Raw genomic sequence first — 19,339 nt, forward strand, 5'->3', positions numbered from 1 at the left:
TGGATGGATCTTTTGCTATAAATACAGAGGTCTGATGTAAATAATAGCTAAGATGTAACATGTCTGATGTTTGGTGCATGGGACAGTGTGTGTGTTTTGGTGCATGGGTTCATGGCAGCTCTGACTCTGCTAGTCAGGGATGTAAGTGTATGTGCCATCCGTTCACATGCCTAGTGTTGTATTTCAAAAGAATCAGGTGTGTCTCTGGCTTAGCATTACATTTTATTTTCATTTCAAAGTATGGAGGATCTGTTTCAGTGCTCCTGCCATTAGTCTAATTTGTGGATTTAAAAGTAGGTATTAATTTAATATCCAAATTGGCATGGCTAGGAGACATCACAGGTAGTTAAAAGGCTCTAATTAGGGACATCTGAAAACATTTTGAGACACTTTATTCTGGACTCTTAAGTGCACTAGATATAATATGGGACAATAGTCCTTTCACTTCAAGGACTGGAAGGGAAAAATAATTAAGAAATTATTCATAATATTTTCTCTAGAGACTGTTGCCACAATGATTTTGTAGCATTCACTATAAAGGAAACAACAAACATAAAGTGGAAACAAGTAAAATGAATAGTACAGAGAAGGAAAATAGCAGTACAACACTTTGTAGACAGCTTCATGAAACCTGGAGCCCAGCTACTCCCTGAAACTGATTTGCATGTATTATATCAGGCAGAATGGTGCTATGAAAAGACACCAGGAGGATTTTCCTGCTTTGTAGACTTCTTGTGACTCAAGCCTTTAATAATAAATAATGCAAACCGAGGTAATCCAAGAAGAGAAGTGACACTATCAGAACGATTATCTTAGAGTACAAATAACAGTAGCTTCTAGTGTGCTATTTTGTGAGGAGCTGAGCTACTGATCAGCAATACAATGTGCGTTTCAGACAACTTACCTGAATTATCCTAGTACACAGGTACAACTTTTTGAAATAATTGTTCCAAATTGTGGGTACAATTTACAACTAATTTTTTCCATTAATGTATGTTAATTGAATGTATTATCAAACCTCTAATGTCTGCTCCTTACCATTTAGTTTGGGTCATAAACACCAAACGTAAGTAATCCAGGTAAGATTCTGTAGCCTATACAGCATATATGAATTTGGATTTACAAGAAATTAAATTTGATGGCGATACAACTCAGTAGAGAAATACTTTAAAGTCATTGCTTTATGTGGTGATAGTGAGTTGATACAATACCTTCCATTTAAGACCTCAAGTGCCTTAATAATGTTCAGTAAGTTTGTAATAGCAGAACAGGGAGTTAAGTGGGAGTCAGTTGGCATCATCCTGAGTCCAAAGGCATTGAGTCATTTGCTGGAAAATCAAACTGGTACCTGCAAGGTGTATTCCCAAGGATCCAGTTTCCACTGAGTTTCAGATCTGGAAGTTGTATATCAGGTAGTAAGGGTGAGGCTGTTCTCCACTCCCCCGCCTCTACGGGAGGGAGGAACCCAGCCTTCTGCATTATTAATAAGCGCCTCCCCTTCCCTCCAGGTGACCCTGAGGTCTGGACCACGCTATAGGAAGTACTGGTCCAGATCTTAAAGGCCATCTAGTCCAAATCTCTTATTACAAAGGGTCCACAAAGGTTTAATGACTTGATTAAAGTCTAGTACCTAATCCGCAGATCTGCTCTCTTACCCCCACTTCCAAGACCGAGGAGTCAAGAATGTTAGAGAAGTTTCTCGCTGAAATCGGCATGAAAAGCTCATTTGAGGGAGTTTGTGAATACCCTCCAACTCCCACCCCGGTCGTTAACTTGCATTCTGAGTTAGCATCTCCCTCAGACCACCTCTGATTTTCCAAAACATGGAAAGAAAGTTGCTAGCCCTGGGCTGCGGCGAGGCCTGCGGGGGGAGGCGGCTGCTCCGCCTCCGGCGCTCGCGGGCGGGCTCGGTAGTGGCCGCCGCGCGGCGAGCGCGGGACTCGGCGGCTGGCAGCGGGCGGGGAAGGAGCGGGGCGTGGTTTTCGGCTTTCTGAGCGCCAACGAGCCGAGCGCGCTCTGCTGCGCTCGGAGCCTTCCGCTGGACCGAAAAAGCAAGCGGGAGCCCGAGAAAAAGGGGTGATCAACGCAGCAAGGCAAGAAGGGCGCCGACCCGGGCCGACCCCAACCAGCGCCCTCGCCTCTTTCCGGGCAGGCAGCGAGTGAGCGCGGAGGCGGGGCCCCTGCACCCTGGTGCGCCCCGCAGAGAGCGTGCTGTGGTGGGGAGGGAGGGAGAGCGCGAGGGAGGGAGGCGAAGGGGCGGGGGCGAAGCAGGGCAAGGTCCCTGAGTCGGGGGCGGGGGTGGGGGCGGGGGTGGGGGCGGCGGGAGACTGGACTCGACCTGCTGCGGGCGTCCCAGCCCGGCCACGGGAAACTTTGCTCGGGTGGGGAGAGCCAGGTGCGTGGAGGGCGCCGCAAACTTGTCAGCGGGCGGGGCGCTCCAGGGATTGGAGCGAGCGCCAGCGGGTGGCGTTTGTCTCTTCGGCTTCTTTGTGTCACCTCCGGTCCCCAGCCCGCCGGTCCGCCCGCCTGGGAAAACAGGCTGAGCAGGGGACTCGGCTCCTATCCCCCAGCCGACCCGTCGGGCCCAGGCCTGGGCGCTCGGGGTCCTCCGATTGTTTTCGTTTCTCGCGTCACGCCTGGGCGGGAAAGATTTTGAACGCCGCGTGAGCTAGAACGCCGAGAGCCGCGGCGCGGAGATGGCCAGACCGTGGGCGGCGCGAGGCTCGCCCGGGGTCCCCGAGGACCAGCGGGCCGTGGCGCACGGGGCTGGAGAGGGCGCGGGGACCCGCCCGCCCCCCGCCAGCCCCCAGCACTCGAGGAACCGCGGCGGGCGTGGCGGCCGAGCGCCTCCGCGGAGGGGGCCGCTCGGACGGCTTGAATTATAATTCCATTTTGATTGCTTGGGGTCTTTGTTGTCTGAAATTGCCTTGAGGGTCTGACGGTTGTACCTTCTCCTCCTTAGGTTGTTTTTCTTCTGTTAAAAAAGAGCAGGGGGCGGGACTTTTTGTGAAATCAGTGCTGCTCCAAGCAGCATTAGCCTCCTTATACCTTATTTGATGGAGGTTGAGAAGTCCTGTGTAATATTGCCTTTGTGGACGTCTGTTATTTCCGAAAGTTATTATCTTCCCCTCCCCTAGTGGAAGGGAGCGTCTGAGCCGATGCCAGCAGGCACGATTGTGTACATGCACCAGCAAGTCAGGGCCAAACCCAGGAGGTTCTTTCTAGTTGCCCAACCCTTTTGCATCGCTTTTTTACTTTTATTTTTTAAGTTTGATTTCAAGCAACTTTTATCTGCTTTTCTTAAAGTTTCCACAGCTCCGGAGTCCTCCTTGCAGATATTATGTAGTTTTGCTAGGATGAGTTTGGTCGAACCTTTACGGTTGGGGATTTCAGTTAAACACCCGAACCATACCTGACCCTCTCACCGCTCTGGTCCAGGCCTTTGAGCCATTGTAAACATCGTCAGGGGTGGGTGTTCACCTTTTATGATGGAATATCTGGTGTGGTTTTATACTTTAATTCATGACTCCTTTTCTACTTTTCTTTCTGAAAAACTCTCTTGAGACTCTCTTGGGCTTTTCCTGAGATGATTCCTGAGATGATTCCTGAATGGCCTTAGCCCCGCCATGACCCCCCTTCCCCCACCCTGACGCCCCCCTCCCCCGCAAGCACCTCCCTCGAAAGAGAAGGAAACAGGTGTAATCCCCGTTAACTTTTTTACTGGTGAAGACTCTGGAGATGTCAAAATAAGTAAAAAGTGGAAATTCTTAGCTCTTTGTCCACATGAGTGAGTTAAGGAGCTTTAGCTGAATTCAACAAAAACCAAAATTAAACCAATTGGGTCAGCTCGGCCTTCTACATTGAATTTTTTTTTTAAACCACGTGAATAAGTTTACCCAGTTAGAAATTTTACAAGCATTTCAGTGCATTACTGCTAGTTGTGTTAGCAGGATATTGCAGTATGTTTGGAGAACTGAGTCAAAGTGGGATTATTCTAAGTTGTGTCCTCAGTAGCATAACAAGAGTTGAAGGTAAAGCTCAAAACCCGAATCAGTTCCGTCCTGGTAAGTCAGGGAAAGTGTGAAAGGCAATTGATTCGTTTGTCATTACTCATATGTTTTAAATATCGATTTTTCAATAATTTCACAGAATTATTCTTCTGTTTACCTAAACGAGCTCTTACCATATGCCAGCCACTGTGCTGGCCTCTGGGGGTCCAAATAATAATAACCGTTTATGAAATGCTTATTTTGTACCGGTAAATGTTTCACGTAGATGACCTCATTCATGGAATACATATTTACTGAGTGCTCACAGTGTATAGTGCTGGAGTTATAATAACGCACAGGACAGCTGTGGTTCCCCCTTTATCTTTATCTTAGCAAGTTGGGAAGATAAGCAGAACACAAAAGATGTTACCAAACTAATTGTAGTTTTTAAAATGTAAATCAGATCACACCACTCCTCTGTACAGAACTCCCCAATAGCTTCCGTCTCCCTCTGAGTGAAAGGCAGAGACCTGACCGTGGATCCAGAGCTTACCCCATGGTTCTCCTCACCCCCAGTCCTGTCACCTTTTCTGATCTTACCTGCTGCTCTTCTTCCTCATACAGCCAAACTGGCTTCCTTGCTGTTTGAAGGTCTTCGGACTTCCTGTTTCCTTTGCCTGAAGTGCCCTCATACCTGTGTGATTCTTTTTCTGACCCTCTTCACTTCTTTACTCAGTGTTACATTCTCAGTGAGCCTTCACAGAATCCCAGATTTAAAATCACACTTCCCCCCTTGCAACTCCTTTTCCCTGCTTTCAAACTTATGTTTTCCCCCTCCACACCACTTATGATCATCTAACATACTCTGTATCTTACTCATTTGTGCTCTGTCTTACTCCACTAGATTGTAGGCTCTACTGGGGCGATTGTGTTCCCTGTTGCATTCTCAGAGTCTGGAACAGCGCCTGGCATAGGATAGGAACTTGAGCACTGTTTCCTGGATGGAGAGAAGGAAACCACAGGATGCTGAGACATAGAAAAATGGGGGCTCTTAGGTGAATAGTAGGAAGGCTTCTCTGTGGAGGTGACATGTAAGCCAAGGCAAGGAGCATGTTGTGGGTTGTAGGGTAGGAGGCGAAGAGAGGAGAGAGGCATGGCAGAAGATCAGCAGAGGAGATAGCATTGAGTCAGGAAAGAGCTTGGTGGTGCCGAGCCCTCTCAGCTGCAGGGAGAGAACTAAATCAAGAGAGATCATGCAGGGCACATGTGGCAGTGCTAGAAAAGACATGTTCTCAGGGGCTGTGGGAGAAGGGAAGCACCTAGTTTTGCTGGAGAGTGGGACAGGCCAAGTTGGAAAAAACAAAATAATTTTTCCTTTTCTTTATTTCTTTTTTTTTTAAATTTTTTTAAATGGAGGGAGGTAATTAGGTTTATTTATTTAGTAGAGGTACTGGGAATTGAACCCAGGACCTCATGCATGGTAGGCATGCACTCTACCACTGAGCTATACTCTCCCCTCCCCCATTTTTCCTTTTCTTAAAAAGAATTATGAAATGTTTCAGATTAGTTCTAGTTAAGAAATGATCTTAATGTTAAATGTAATAGCCCATTCTCCAGGACGTCACTGTGTGTTTGCTTTTTCCCGCTTGCTTTCACATTTACCTGGGTCTTGTGCCCTCTGCCCCAATTTCACCAAATAAAAAATTATGTGTGCAATAGTGTAAAATCACTTATGTTTAAAGCGTGTAATTCTTTGTGAAATTGCATGTTATGTTCTTCTTTTTGGATTGTTGTTATCTTCAACTGTCTATACTTTCTGGTTTTGAGTGATAATTTTAAAAGCAGCTTCATTTAGTGTAATTCTCATACAGTAAGCTGCACATGTTTCAAGTGTTCAACTTGATTAGTTTTTGACTTACCTATCAACTTGTGAATCCATCTTTCCCTCTGGCCCCTCCCTACACCCTGCATCCTTCTTTCCCAAGCAACCAGTGGTAGCTTTTACCTTATGGATTAGTTTGTATTTTCAGAATTTTATATGAATGAAATCATATAGTCTGTTCCCTTTGTTCGATCTAGCTTCTTTCACTCACATAATTATTTTAAGAGTCATCTATGTTGTTTTGTATATCAATAGTTGATTCCTTTTTATTGCTGAGTGGCATTCTATTGCATGAATATACCCCCGGTTCATTTATCCATTCACCTATTGATAGACATTTGGGTTTTTTCCAGTTTTAGGCTATTAAAAATAAAGCTGCTATGAACATGATGTTCAGTCTTTGTATGAACATCTGTGTTCATTTTCGCTGGTTAAGTGTCTAAGAGTGAAATGGCTAGATCATATGGTAGCTATATGTTTAACTTTTTAAGAAACTGCCAGACTTTTTCATCTTACATTCCCAAAGTAGTGTATGAGGGTTCTAGTTGCTTTCTGTCCTTGTCAACACTTGGTATGGTCAGACTTTCATAGCCATTCTGCTAGATATTGTGGTTTTAATTTGCATTTCCCTGATGACTAATAATGTGTTTATTTACCATCCACATATTTTTTTTTGTTGAAGTTTCTGTTTACATTTTTGGCTCATATTTTATTGGGTTAGTTGCTTCCTTATTGCATTCTGAGAGCTTTTTTAAAAATGTGTTCTGGATACAAGTCCTTTATCAGATACATGATAGGCAAATGCTTATTTTAAATCTATTGCTCATCTTATATTCTCTTAACAGATCTTTGAAGACCAGAAGTTTTAAATTTTAATGAATAATTTTCAATTTATTCCTTTATGGATTATACTTTTGGTGTTATACCTAATAGATCTTTTCCTAACTAAGATCACAAAGATTTTTTTCCTTAGAGTTGTAAAACTCTTAGGAAACTCTATTAAAAAAACCATAAAATTTTTCATTTTACATTTAGGTCTATTTACTTTGAGTTAATTTTTGTTTATGGAGCAAAGTTTGGGTTGAAGTTTACCCTACTGCCACCAGGAATACTTGACAAGTTTTGGAGATGACATCATGTCTGCAATGTCTTGGGGTAGGGGTGGCATGGGCATTTGCTATTGGCATCCAGTGGGTCAAGACCAGGGATGCTACTAATGATTCTACAATGAACAGGGGAGATCCTCTCAACAAAGGATCATTCAGCCAAAATGTCAGTAGTTTCAAGGTTGAGAAACCCTAGGCTAGAGGTTTATCAATTCTGTTGACCTTCTCAGTGAATCAGCTGTCGGTTTCATTTTTATTTTCCATTGTTTTTCTGTCTTCTGTTTAACTGATTTTCACTCTGATCCTTATTATTATTTCCTTTCTTCTACTTACTTTGAGTTTAATTTTACTCTTTTTATTCAAGTTTCTTTAGGTCATTGTGACCTTTTTTCTTTTCTGATATAGGTATTTAGTCCTGTAAATTTCCTCCTAAACATGGCTTTAAGGACAGCTCACAAATTTTGAAAAGCTGTGATTTCATTTTTATTCAGTTCAAAATACTTTAAATTTTTCCTTTGGATTTATTCTTTGACCCTGAGTTACCTAGAAGTATATTACTTAGTTTCCAAATATTTGTGAATTTTCTAGAGATCTTTGTGTTATTAATTTCTAAATTTAGTTCTCTTCTTGTTAAAGAGCATAGCTTGTATGGCTCAAATCCTTTTATATTTATTGAGAGCTCTTTTATATCCCAGAATATAATTAATTTTGGTAAGAGTTTTATGTGTGCTTGAAAAGAATGTGTATTCTAATTACACCATGTCAAAGGAACATACCATCAACATGACTTACCACTATTCGTGTTAACTTGATTACCTGGCTGAGGTAGTGACTGTCAGATTTCCCTACTGTAAAGTTACTCTTTTCTCCCCTTCTGTACTTTTTGGGGTGAAAGTCACTATGTGTAGCTCACCCTTAAGGAGTGGAGAGTTATGCTTCTTCCCCTTGAAGGGTATTGCTTTTTTACCCAATGTGACAATCTCTGACTTTTAATTGCGGTATCTAGACCGTTTTCACTTTAAATGTATAATCTTGCTATTTGTTTTCCTTTTTAAAGAAGATATTTTATTTTATTTTTGTGATGTGGGGAGGTAATTAGGTTTATTTATTTATTTATTTTGATGGGGGGGTGTCCTGGGGATTGAACCCAGGACCTCATGCATACTAAGCATGTGCTCTACCACTCTCTTCCCCTTGCTATTTGTTTTCTGTTTTTTTAATCTGTTCTTTGTTTCCTTTTTTCTCTTTTTCTGTCTTGATTGGATTAATTGAATTTTTTAATCATTCTGTTTTATATCTTTTGCTTTTGCTTATTAGCTATCATTCTTTTTTTATTTTGGTGTTTGCTTTAGGGTTTATAGTACACATCTTTAAGTTATCACAGTTTATCTTTAAGTGTTATTATACCCCTTCATGTACTTCATGTACTTCTGAGAGTATATTCCGTTTCTCTCCTCTTAACCTTTGTGTTATTGTCATACATTTTACTTTTTGTCTGTTATAAACCCCACACTACATTATTATTTTTTGTTTGAGCAGTCAATTATTCTTTGAAGGGATCTAAATAACAAGAAAAAAAATCATGTATTGACCCATGCATTTACACAGGTTATATTCTTTATTTCACTATTGTTAAATGAAAATAAATCATACATATTGAGGTTATTGGATTCATATATATGAATATATATATATATTCTAACTTATAATTTTAGAATAAACTTTAAAGAAGTACTGGACTTCGGAAACTAGAGCATAGTTCATTTTCCTAACCTAAATCTTCTGAATTGTCTTTGAGCTGATCATTGCTGTAATAGCAAGACACTTTAGGATGCTGTGGGGTAGTCCAAGATTCAGAACACCTGCACTTGGAGAACTCCCCAGACAGGCAGTGCTGAGTGTGCTGTACTTTTCTTTCCCCTGGGCTGCATCAGGAAAAGGGAGGTGGATGGGGAGCAGTCAGTCCTCCCAGACTGACATTTTCCAGACCCTGAGAAACTCTGAAAGATGAGATTGGAAGCATTTCTTTCTTTTGAGGGTGTATGAGATGAAAAGCACTTGGTTATAGCTCCTCAGGTCAGAGTAACACATTTGATGAGCGTGGGCACCAGGCTTCAGCATGTCAGTGTCCATATTTGACTGAAAATTCCAGTCTGAGATGCTGTTCTTGGAACTCCCTACAATTTGCCATCTGCATCTTGCTCTGACTTTTAGTCTTCCTTTATCAGTGAGTAGCTCCTTTCTGTCTGGGTATGTAAATAGTACCCTATTCTGAGTATTAATACATTGACAAACACTCAGCTGTAAACGAGTGAGAAAACTTAATACATTCAATAAATTAATTTCCTATGTAAATATTTATTGAACGTGGGTTCTGGCACATTGATGAAAATTTATGTCCCTTGCCCTTTGAAAGCCAACTGTCTAGTAGAAGAAAGGCCTGAAAATAGAGGAATATGCATCCCAATGTGGTAATTGGTGATCCTGGCAATGGAGACATGAACTGGGCAATGGGAGGAAGCTTAAAGTACTTGTTCTTAAAGTGTGGTCCAGGGACCAGCAGCATCAAATCTACTGGTTCAGAAACCTGGAGGGTGGGGCCCAGCAGCCTGTGTTTAGTAAGTCTTCCAAGTGATTCTGATGCATGCTCAAGATTGTGAACCACTGGCATAGAGGATTAGATGATCTCTGGGATTTTTTTTTCCCGGTCCTGATTTCTATGAATATGATTTCAAAATGTGATATTTACCCCATTGTACTTTGAGAACTGTGTTGGCAGTAATGCGGTGTCATGTAAAACATTCATTGCTATGTGGATGAAACAGAAATTTAATATGGTAAAGTTATGCCTGACACTGGAGCAAAAGTAAATTAGATTTTAAAAACCTGTATTATGGAAAGTTTCAGATACATTCAAAAGCAGAGATAATAGTGACATGAATTTCTGTTAACATTAGCCAGTATCAATAATGATCAAATCCTGCCAATCTGGTTTTACCTATATCCTCACCTGTCCCCAACTATACTGGATTGTTTTGAAGTAAATTTTACGCATCATATAATTTCATCCATAAATAATTATATTTTAAATTATATGAGCTATTAAGTTGCTGGAGATGAATTTAAAACTGAATCACATATAGCCATTTCATGGTTCCATGTTAAATTATAGATAAAGTTTATCTGGAGTTCATTTACACAAGAGATGAGTAAAACAAAACAGTAGTGTGGACACACATGTACATATGTTCCTATTATAAAGTCCATTAAAAATAAATATACTGGTTACAGTAGTGAAAAAATTTTGCATACCCTCATCATCATGATAGCAATATATATATTATACTTATAGGTAATATTCCAAAATAGTAAGAGAGAATATATACCCCTATGCTACCAAAATTGAAATATTGTGCTTGAAGGGGAAACTAATTTGAAAGGCAGGTTTTTAGGAAGGACAGTATTATAAAAAAGTTTTGCAGATTTCTAGGCAAATTTTTAATCTATTTCAATAAAAAATTCTCATTACTCGTTTGGGCAATTACGTTGCCTCATTTGGAAAGAAAAGGCATTCAACATTTAGGGATGAGCAATACTTTCTTTTTTAATACCTTTATTGTGGTAAGAACAATACATTTAAAAAAACCCACCCATCTTAATGTAAGTGTTACATAGTCTTTTCACCAAGGTGAGAGACAACCTATTTAGTTAGAACTCAGGCCATGAGACAGTTCATGTTTGGAGAGAGGGTGCAGAATTAACTTACACAGACATGCTACCTGTTTTCTCCCACTCTGGCTTTGGAGTATAAGTTGTGATATCCTGAGGAAAAGCTGATTGTAATACGATTGAGCTCTTCATGTTTGGCTGCTTCTGTATGGTACGTTAATTAAGGGGTCATACCATAGGAGTTAGCTAATATTCATTTAAAAATGGTAATTACTTAAAAGTAATTTTTTATCTTAAGTGTAAATGGCAACAAAACAAATAAAGCTGTTCAAGGCTGTTCCCCATGCCCCTCAAACAAATTTTTTAAAAACCCTACAACAACTCAAGTATATCTGAGCTACTGGTACTGTGATAGGTTATAGTTAATGTGTGATGGGTTTGTTGGATAGAATAATGCATGCTAGAGCTTTTAGTTCAAAATTCAGAATGAAAAAAATAAAGGTTGACTGTAAATTCTGTTCATAAAGCAGTTTAACATGTTTTATTATTTGCACTAGTATGTCGACAAAGAAAATAGGTGACTAATAGTCTCTTGTTTGACTGTCCTTTGTAGTCACTCATTTGATGACACTGAGTAAAAATTTCTCCTCTGTTAATAGGCCTTTGTTTAAAAGAAAGTTTGTTACCTTTGTAGCCTCTGCTTGTTCATTATAGGAAGCTCCAACTCAGTTGGGTAATAATTAACTTGATAAATGGTGTTTAGTCCAGAGCTGATTATATTTTCTTCTGAGCCAGATTAAAAAAAAACCCCAAATGTTTGTAACCACCGGTTGATGATTTGGTTACAGATTCTGCTGGTGATGGTTTCTGAGACTTGGAAGGTAAGCTTGCCCCTTTCATGAGTCATCATGTTGTCTCGCAGTTGGCTGTGTTTTCTTAGCAACAGCTGCTGATTTCAGGTTTGAGCTGGGAAAGTATGTTTTGAAATGAGCCAACATATTCTTTCAGGTTATATATGCCTGTTAAACCTTGTTAAGCTTACTGTTAACGTTGTATGTTCCACCAAGAAGGAACAATTTCATTCTCTTCCTGTCACTGCCTTCCAAATCTTTTTTCTTCTCATCTGTTTTTCGGGGGTTTAAGGGTGGGGATGAGAAAAGAGAAAAATAAGTGAATCTGAAAGACTGTGGACCTGCTTTTTTATGACCCTGTACAGAGCAGAACCAAAACGGCCTCCATGTGCTGATGGGATAAACTATATTTACTGGGGTCTTCATCTTGAGTAATACTCCCATGGGCATGAGTGCTAAAGGCACAAGTGATTTTTAGAAATGTCTGTGGTATACTGTTCTGAAGTTAGACAGACCTTGTTTCACATCCTGGCTCTGCCATATACCAACTGTGTCACTTTGGTGAAATTACATAACCTCTCTGAGTAGAACTTCCTCATCTGTAAAACAAAGGCCAAAATATGACCTACCTTGTAGGAGTATTATGAGAATTACGGAAAGAATGCGTGTAACAGACAGTACAGTACCTAGAGTCGAACACCATAGAGCACATAGTAGTGAATGCTAGTTATTACATTCAGTTCAGAGGGACAGTGAACAAGGGGCTGGGTGACAGGTGTTAAGGGGCAGTCACAAGTGAATCAGACATGGCTCCTGTTCTGCAGGAACTGGGCAAGATAGCCTTGTCAACAAATCACTCTAGTATGATCCAGACTGAGAGAAGTGCCAGCGGCAGTGCAAGCGACATGCTGTGGGTGCTTGAAGTGGTAACCAGTGCTACCTGTGGGGAAGTTCGGGCTGATGTTGTAGAGAAGGTTGACATTGGAGCTAGGCGTGTAGCTGGGTCTAGAGTGTAGAGTAGGGCTTTCATGGCTGGGGAATGAAGGAGAGTAGATTATGGGCTGAGGAACAGCACAACCTGAAGCGCCGGGCTCATGGCAGGATGTGGTGGAGGGGTCTGGACAGATGCTTTATGATTAGATCTTGGGCATTTTGCATGTGAAAGTGTCTGGACCATATTCTTGTCAGTGGGGACCCAAAGCATGTGCTTGGTGTGAGCTCTGTTTCACAGTAATGTTCTGAAAGATGTAGCAGAGAAGTGGGGAGTCCAGTTTACAAGGATGTTTTCACAAATCTGGATGAGTGATGAAGAAATTCAGAGCACAGAGTCAGAGGGGATTAAAAGGAGATGGAAGAGAGAATTCTAAATTACTTGTCAGAAGAGAATGTTGGTGGCATTACTTGAGAGAGAGATACTACAGGAGAAGAAGGTGTGGGAGGAAACTGATGGTCTGGCGGTGGGGTGGGCTAATGGCTCTTCTAAGCTCAAAGATTAGTGGATATCTGGCTGGCCGCTGGACATTTAGTTCTGAGAGAAGGAAGCTAACATTTATTGTGCATCTCCTATGTCTCAGGTTTGATGCTAAACATCTTCACAAACCGTTATTGGAAGCGAATAGTATTTTAATCGATGAAGAAACAGAGGCTGAGAAGAGACCTAATATTATTTACATCTGCCCTAATTTCAAAGCATTTCTTACTTTTATCTTTCTCTTCAAGTTCTTTGGAGCAAGAGGAGAGCCAGGGCTGGGAAGAATGGGCGAGTGGGTGCTGAAGGCAGTGGGTGGCCCTCTGTGGCACTTTTTTTTTTATCATTTCTGCATTCAGGTTCTCATACATATTCTTTACCACGAGGAGAGAATTGCCCTCTAACTGGGTGGTTAGTAATTGTTATGTGAAGAATGTTGAGGGAGTTTCATTCTCAATCTTATTTCTCAAGTTCTAATGTTTCTTTTCTTTTAGAGCTGCTTGAAATTTGAAGTCCTTCAAGATTTTTTCCCCCCTCTTGCTTCTGAGGAAATGGAAACATTTGGATAGCAGTGGGTTAAAACTTTGTAGAATGAGCCTTGTTTTAGTTGAATTGGAGAGGGTGAGGGAGGCAGAGAGAATGATGCTCTTTTCCTTAATGTTATCCCCTTTGTTAGATGTTGAAACGTGTAGTCCTGAGGTTAAGCTCATGAATGCAGATAAACAGTAAGTCTGGGAAGACTTTGAGCATATCTTAAAAAAATTTTTTTTGTTTGTCATTATAAAAATCCAACAACACCCATAGAACACACACATATTAAAATGTGAAAGGCCTTCCTCATATTATTTTCACTTTCCACTTCTGCAGTCTCTTGTTCCTGGAGATAATCACTGTGGACAATTGTATGTTTATCCCATTTGAATGTTTACAAACACTTGGAATCTTGGAATTAATTAGGCAAAGTAGCTAGATTTTAAGCTTTTTCCTTTTCACATAGGTGGTATCAGGGTTTATTATTGAGGTTTCGTAAATACAGATTCTTCTTTTAGACTGTGTTCTCAGAGCCCTATGAACATCAGATTTAACTTATGTTAAATGCTCTAGGATCATCTTTCAAATCAGTGACGTACCTAGGGTTAGAATTTAGAAACCTTGAGCTTCTTGCTGGTTGCTAAACCAGTTCTGCTAGTTAATTTACTACACAAGTTTGCCAGTTAACTGCAACAGTGGGCAAGAAACATGGTTCATCTTATTTATTTATGTATTATGACGAGAAGAAAGGACAGAGAACTGAGAATTTAAACTAACCCAGGCCTATTTTAGTCACTATATTAATCCCTTAATTGCTTCATATGTTGAACATTCTGGTAAATTTTCTATGGAACCATGGGATAAGTTAGCAGATTAGTTATATCTTGTCTGTTAGGAACCTTAAGGACATGGAGTTCAGAACCTGCACATTGGCAACAAGGAGTTACCAGTCACTTGCTATGTGATCTCAGGAAAGTTACTTAACCTCCCTTTTTCCCTAATTGGGGTAGATGGTGTCTGTCTTATGAGGATTAAAGAGATGGTACATGTAAAATATCTAGCACAAATTAAGAACTAAATACATATTAACTATTCTTATTACCGTTTTATCATTATTATCAAATAGAGAATGTACAATTTTGGTCATTCATGTAAGAATAATTTACCTGTTCTCATTTTCAAGCTATCACAGAGGAGATGTCAGTATATTTCACTTTTATTGCACTGCAGATTGTTAGGAGGTATGTGCAAATATTGGGATAAGCTTTTTAAACAGATATAGATCTCTGTACCTCTCTTAGTTGGTCAGCTTCTTAACTAAATAAGTTGGAGGAACTTCAACCAAAGGATTACAGAGATTTTCTTTTGTCTTAGTGGTCCTACTTCTCAAGATTCTTCATTGGTTCCAGTTTGGTTCTAGTCAGGAAAATATTGTAAAATACATAAGACATTTTTGTAAGAGTATTCTGATTGTTCACTGATTGGGAGAAAACCGCTTGGGCATATTTCTTTTTGAGGATGTTTTCTGTTATATGAGTTTGGAGGGCTGGGGGCAGGTCAGGGATCTTTCCATGGGAAAGGCTTTGAGAGAAGGAAAAAATATTTCTTAGCAACCTCAAAACTATAGTCTGAAAAACCATAAAAAAATCTTAAGAATTTTGTATTCTGAGTTACTGGAGGTTAGGGGTCAGAAAGATTATTTATGCTTTAGAAAGTTTATCTTCATAGGAAGGTATATAATTTCTAAATATCTTAATGACCTAGAAGATATACTAAAGAAAAAGTAATCTTAGAAGTAGACAGAAAGAGGTTTCTTAAACAAACAAACAAAAAAACCCAGACAAATTTCTAGTGGAGTCCTTGCACATGTTATAAGTAACAACAGAGATAATGTTGTGTACACAGAAGTGCATTCTGTTCCTTCACTGAGATGATATGACCTCATATCGGATCTTAAAATTGTGCTTACAGACCTGGGAACTGTATCTTTGGGATAAACATAGAAACAAATATTTCTGGTTGTTTCTCTTCAGGTGAGAAACTTCTGCCATGTTTAGAAGTAAAGTGGAAGCTAGTTTGCAAGCTCTGTAGCAAGTTACAAAGGAAGCCTGGGAGAAGGGGTGATTTCACAGTTTGAGGTTCTGCTGCTTCAGAAATCAAATCCCTTTTTCAGAGACACCTTCTGTTTCCATAGCTGCTTGATTCAACACCTTTTAAACAAATGAATACCTGTTGAAGAGCTGCACTGCTGCCTGGCACCCTAGGAAAAACAGCTTCCAAACCACACAGCAGTTAATTTTTCAGCTCCCCACCCCAATCTGCTTTCCCACTAAACATTCAGAATCCAAGATTTCATGCTTAGGTAAGACTGGGTGTCTGGTATTTAGTTAGAACTCCCCGTGTACCAATGCAGTAATGGCTGGTTCCTTGGAAGTAAAGAGTTAAAGAGAAACACAAACTCAAAAAGGACTGAAAAGAGCTCTAATTTTGGGAAGATTAGAATTTAAAAAATTCTTCTACAACAATTTCCTTAAAATTCTGCTGTGAAAGCCCTAATCTAAAGTAATTAGAAGAAATTTCATTTACTTTTTATTTCAAGTTATTGTACTTTCTAGGTGAAATTTTATTTAGTGGAATCTGTGAACTACAGATTAAAGTCTACAGTGATTTACTGAATAATCTAAAGATTTGCTAGTTTATTTGCTTTGTCAGCCATGCAGGTCTTGGTAAATTATTCAGTAAAATTGAGTTGTAGGGAGTAGAGGGGAACTCTTCTCTAAGACGAGTCTTGAGGGTCTGAGAAGTAATGGTCCAGAATAGGAGAGAGAGAAGATGAGTAAGAACAATATCTTACTCAACTTATCTAAGATACCAGTTTTGAATTCGAATCCTGGGTTTGTCCAGTTTTATGTTCTTGAATATATCACTCATGTGAACTCTCTCAGTTTTTCCACCTCAGGAGTAACACGACAATATAAAATAACCTGTAAGCACAACTAAATGTAAAGTATGTTTTGTCTTGGATCAGTTAAACTGTCCCACCCCCTTACGATATTCATTGGTCTACTCTCCTAACTCAAGCCAGCCAGCTCTCAAAGGTCTGCCATCATCACAAAGAATGGTGAAGGAGAGAGTGTGGTGGGTTTAAAGACCATTCAGGGGATGACTTTAAAATGTGCGTGTGCTATCCATCGTGAGTCGGTCAGTAAATCTCATCTCATGCATGATTTATACCACTTGTGACAGAAATGATGGGTCCTTATTAGAGTCAAGAGAGTTCAGCACCCATCATGTTGACTTTAATTTGGAATTTTAGAACTCAATGATTCCTGAATCCTCTTATTTCACAGATGACAAACCAAGATTCAGGGATGGCACAGTTCCACTGGTAATTGGCAGAATGAGGAATAAAACCTCTATGTCCTTGCTCAAAGCTCTTGCTCTCATAGATGTGTGTGTGTGTGTGTGTGTGTGTGTGTGTGCGCGCACACTACTGCTCATAAGGTGTGCTCACATAAACAGCAGATCCGGCTGTGCCAAGGGATGCTGACTGAGTATCAGGCCCAATTATATAAATACATACATACATATATATATTCTTTTTCACATTCTTTTCCATTTTAGCTTATTACAAGATATTGAATATAGTTTCCTGTGCTATATAGACAGTAGGTCTCTGTTGTTTATATGTTTTATATATAGTAGTGTATATATGTTCATCACAGACTTCTAACTTATCCCTCCCCTAGCCCTGCTTTCCCCTGTGGTAACCATACATTTGTTTTCTATGTCTGTAAGTCTATTTCTGTTTTGTAAATAAGTTCGTTTGTATTATTTTTTTTTAGATTCCACATATAAGTGATATCATATGATCTTTGTCTTTCTCTGACTTACTTACATCATACTCAGTATGATCATCTCTAGGTCCATCCATGTGGACTAAGCAATACTTTTAAGGTTTCATATAGTTGGTTTCATCCTGTATGCATTCTTCTGCAAGTTGCTTTTTTTCCTTCAACTTTATATTTGTGAGATGCATTCATGTTAATATGTATAACTCTGATTTATTCATTTTTAGTGTTTAATATTCTAATCATGAATGTCACAGTTTTATTTATCTGTTCACTTATTTTTGGATACTTAGTTTTTTTATGCCCTCTCACCTGTTCATATGTTTTGCTTATTTTCCTATTTGGTTGTTTGTCTTTTCCTTATCAATTTGTGAGTATATTATTTTTGTATTCTTTTCGGAAACTGTTGTTAAATAAACAAAGTTATTAACATCTGTACTTAAGAAGTCATATATAAAACCTATCATAGCTTTGCCTTTCCAATATTATTGGAGTTACACATGGCTATTCACAGTTGAAAAGGGTCTTAGAGTATCCCCTAATCAGGCTGATGTCAAGTTTACCAAGGGCATTGCCTGTGACTGTAGATATGAACATATTCTGTTATTTAGAATGAATTTCGCATAGTCTTAACCTTTGTGATTGTGAGGATGGACTTAATTTCCCCATATTTATATGGTCATGCCAGTGAAGGGATTGACCTCATTGTAACTCTGAAGTGTGGGAGGAAAGCCTTTATGGGAAATTATAAAGTTCTTATTATTTTTTCTTTTACTAAATCAAAAGCAGGAAAGTGGATGGCATCCTTGTTTCCTCAGTGAACCACGGATGGGCCACAGGATATGAAGGAAACTATAAAGTGAATGGAAGGGCTGAGGCCATTGCTCAGGAAGTTCTTTCCAGAAATTTAGCTATTTAAACTGTCTGGGTTGTTTGTGCTTTTGGTTCCCTCCCCTTTTTTTCCCCCATAGAACTCAACAGAGGTACATGTTAGGCTATTTGTTCTTTTGTTTGGCTACTTCTGTCTGCTTTCTAGAAGGTTATTGTTCTCAGGGATCTTAAACATCTGAGTCAGGACACTTAAACCTTTCCTGGACTTGGAAAGAGTAATCTTCCTATTGGTTTTGCTTCCTTTCCTCCCTTCCTTGTTTCTTTCTCTTTACAAACTGCCTCATTTGTTAGAGAGCCATCCTTCAGATCTTCCAACGTTTTGTTCATTTTAACTTTTTAACCTTCCTTTTGTTGTACAAAAGGACATAAACATTTAAAAATACTCTCAGTACTGGAGGTTGCCTTTCCCTGGAGTACAGCTTCCAGCCCCCCTCACCTTCTAATTAGTAGATCAGATCCTCCAGCAACCCCTCCCTCCACCTCCCCACTCCCTCACTCCCACCCTCCCTGCTCTGTAGGTCTCTTCTGCTGTTGGGAGCTAACAAAGTACTGTAATTTGCTGGATATTGCAGATGGAGGATGGGCCAAGGAGTTCCCAGAAACATTTCTGTAACCTGCCCGAGCTCCCTTCTCTTAAAAATTGCTGATTAACTGGTCTCTTCTGTCCTGGGAATAATCAGAACTTTAAAGTTAAGAATGTTGTTCAAAAGAAACATGTTTATTTTTAGAGGCAGAAAATATTTTAAGCCCATTTGCCATAAATGCTTTCTTAAGAAACAAAAAGTGGACTTTAAGTGGGTAATCCCAAAGAGAAAACAAGAATCTTGCTGAAAGAATTAGCAATATATATATAAACATTTTGAAAGTAAGCTGCATTTTTATTTTAGCTTTCTGTGATTTTAGTCAAAATTAATATTACCACAGTTGTTCTGAAATGCTCCTTTTCCTTGCATGATTTGCCATATAAAATTGATTTAATGATAGAGAAGATAAAAAAATATCAAAGGGGAAAAGGAATTTTGTTGTGCAGAGGACAGTTTGTTAAAACCAGCAGACAAGCAGAGTTCTGAGAGATGGTGTCATCCAGATTAATTTTTATCT

The 19,339-nt window shown here is 39.6% G+C and overlaps 1 protein-coding gene and 1 non-coding gene across 10 annotated transcripts in view; one reads left to right on the top strand and one right to left on the bottom strand.

Moving 5' to 3' along the window:
- SYNE2 (spectrin repeat containing nuclear envelope protein 2) overlaps nucleotides 1-19,339 on the top strand; it is a 413,158-nt gene that overhangs the window by 123,702 nt on the left and 270,117 nt on the right. For 4 of the 9 annotated variants that reach the window (XM_031453835.2, XM_031453841.2, XM_031453843.2 and 1 more), the window contains exon 1: nucleotides 1,982-2,190. The exons of 1 other annotated variant lie outside the window; for it this stretch is intronic. The gene's annotated coding sequence lies outside the window, so the exon portion shown is untranslated. Of the gene's footprint in view, nucleotides 1-1,980; nucleotides 2,191-2,350; nucleotides 2,396-19,339 lie in introns of those variants that run through there. 4 more of the 9 variants (XM_064486013.1, XM_064486014.1, XM_031453836.2 and 1 more) reach the window with 3 other exon arrangements.
- Nucleotides 5,432-5,504, bottom strand: TRNAG-ACC (transfer RNA glycine (anticodon ACC)). Its single transcript has one exon. It is a non-coding gene; the product is annotated as a tRNA-Gly (tRNA).

Source organism: Camelus dromedarius, chromosome 5 (genome assembly GCF_036321535.1).
Source record: "Camelus dromedarius isolate mCamDro1 chromosome 5, mCamDro1.pat, whole genome shotgun sequence".
NCBI classification, from domain to species: Eukaryota; Metazoa; Chordata; class Mammalia; order Artiodactyla; family Camelidae; genus Camelus; species Camelus dromedarius.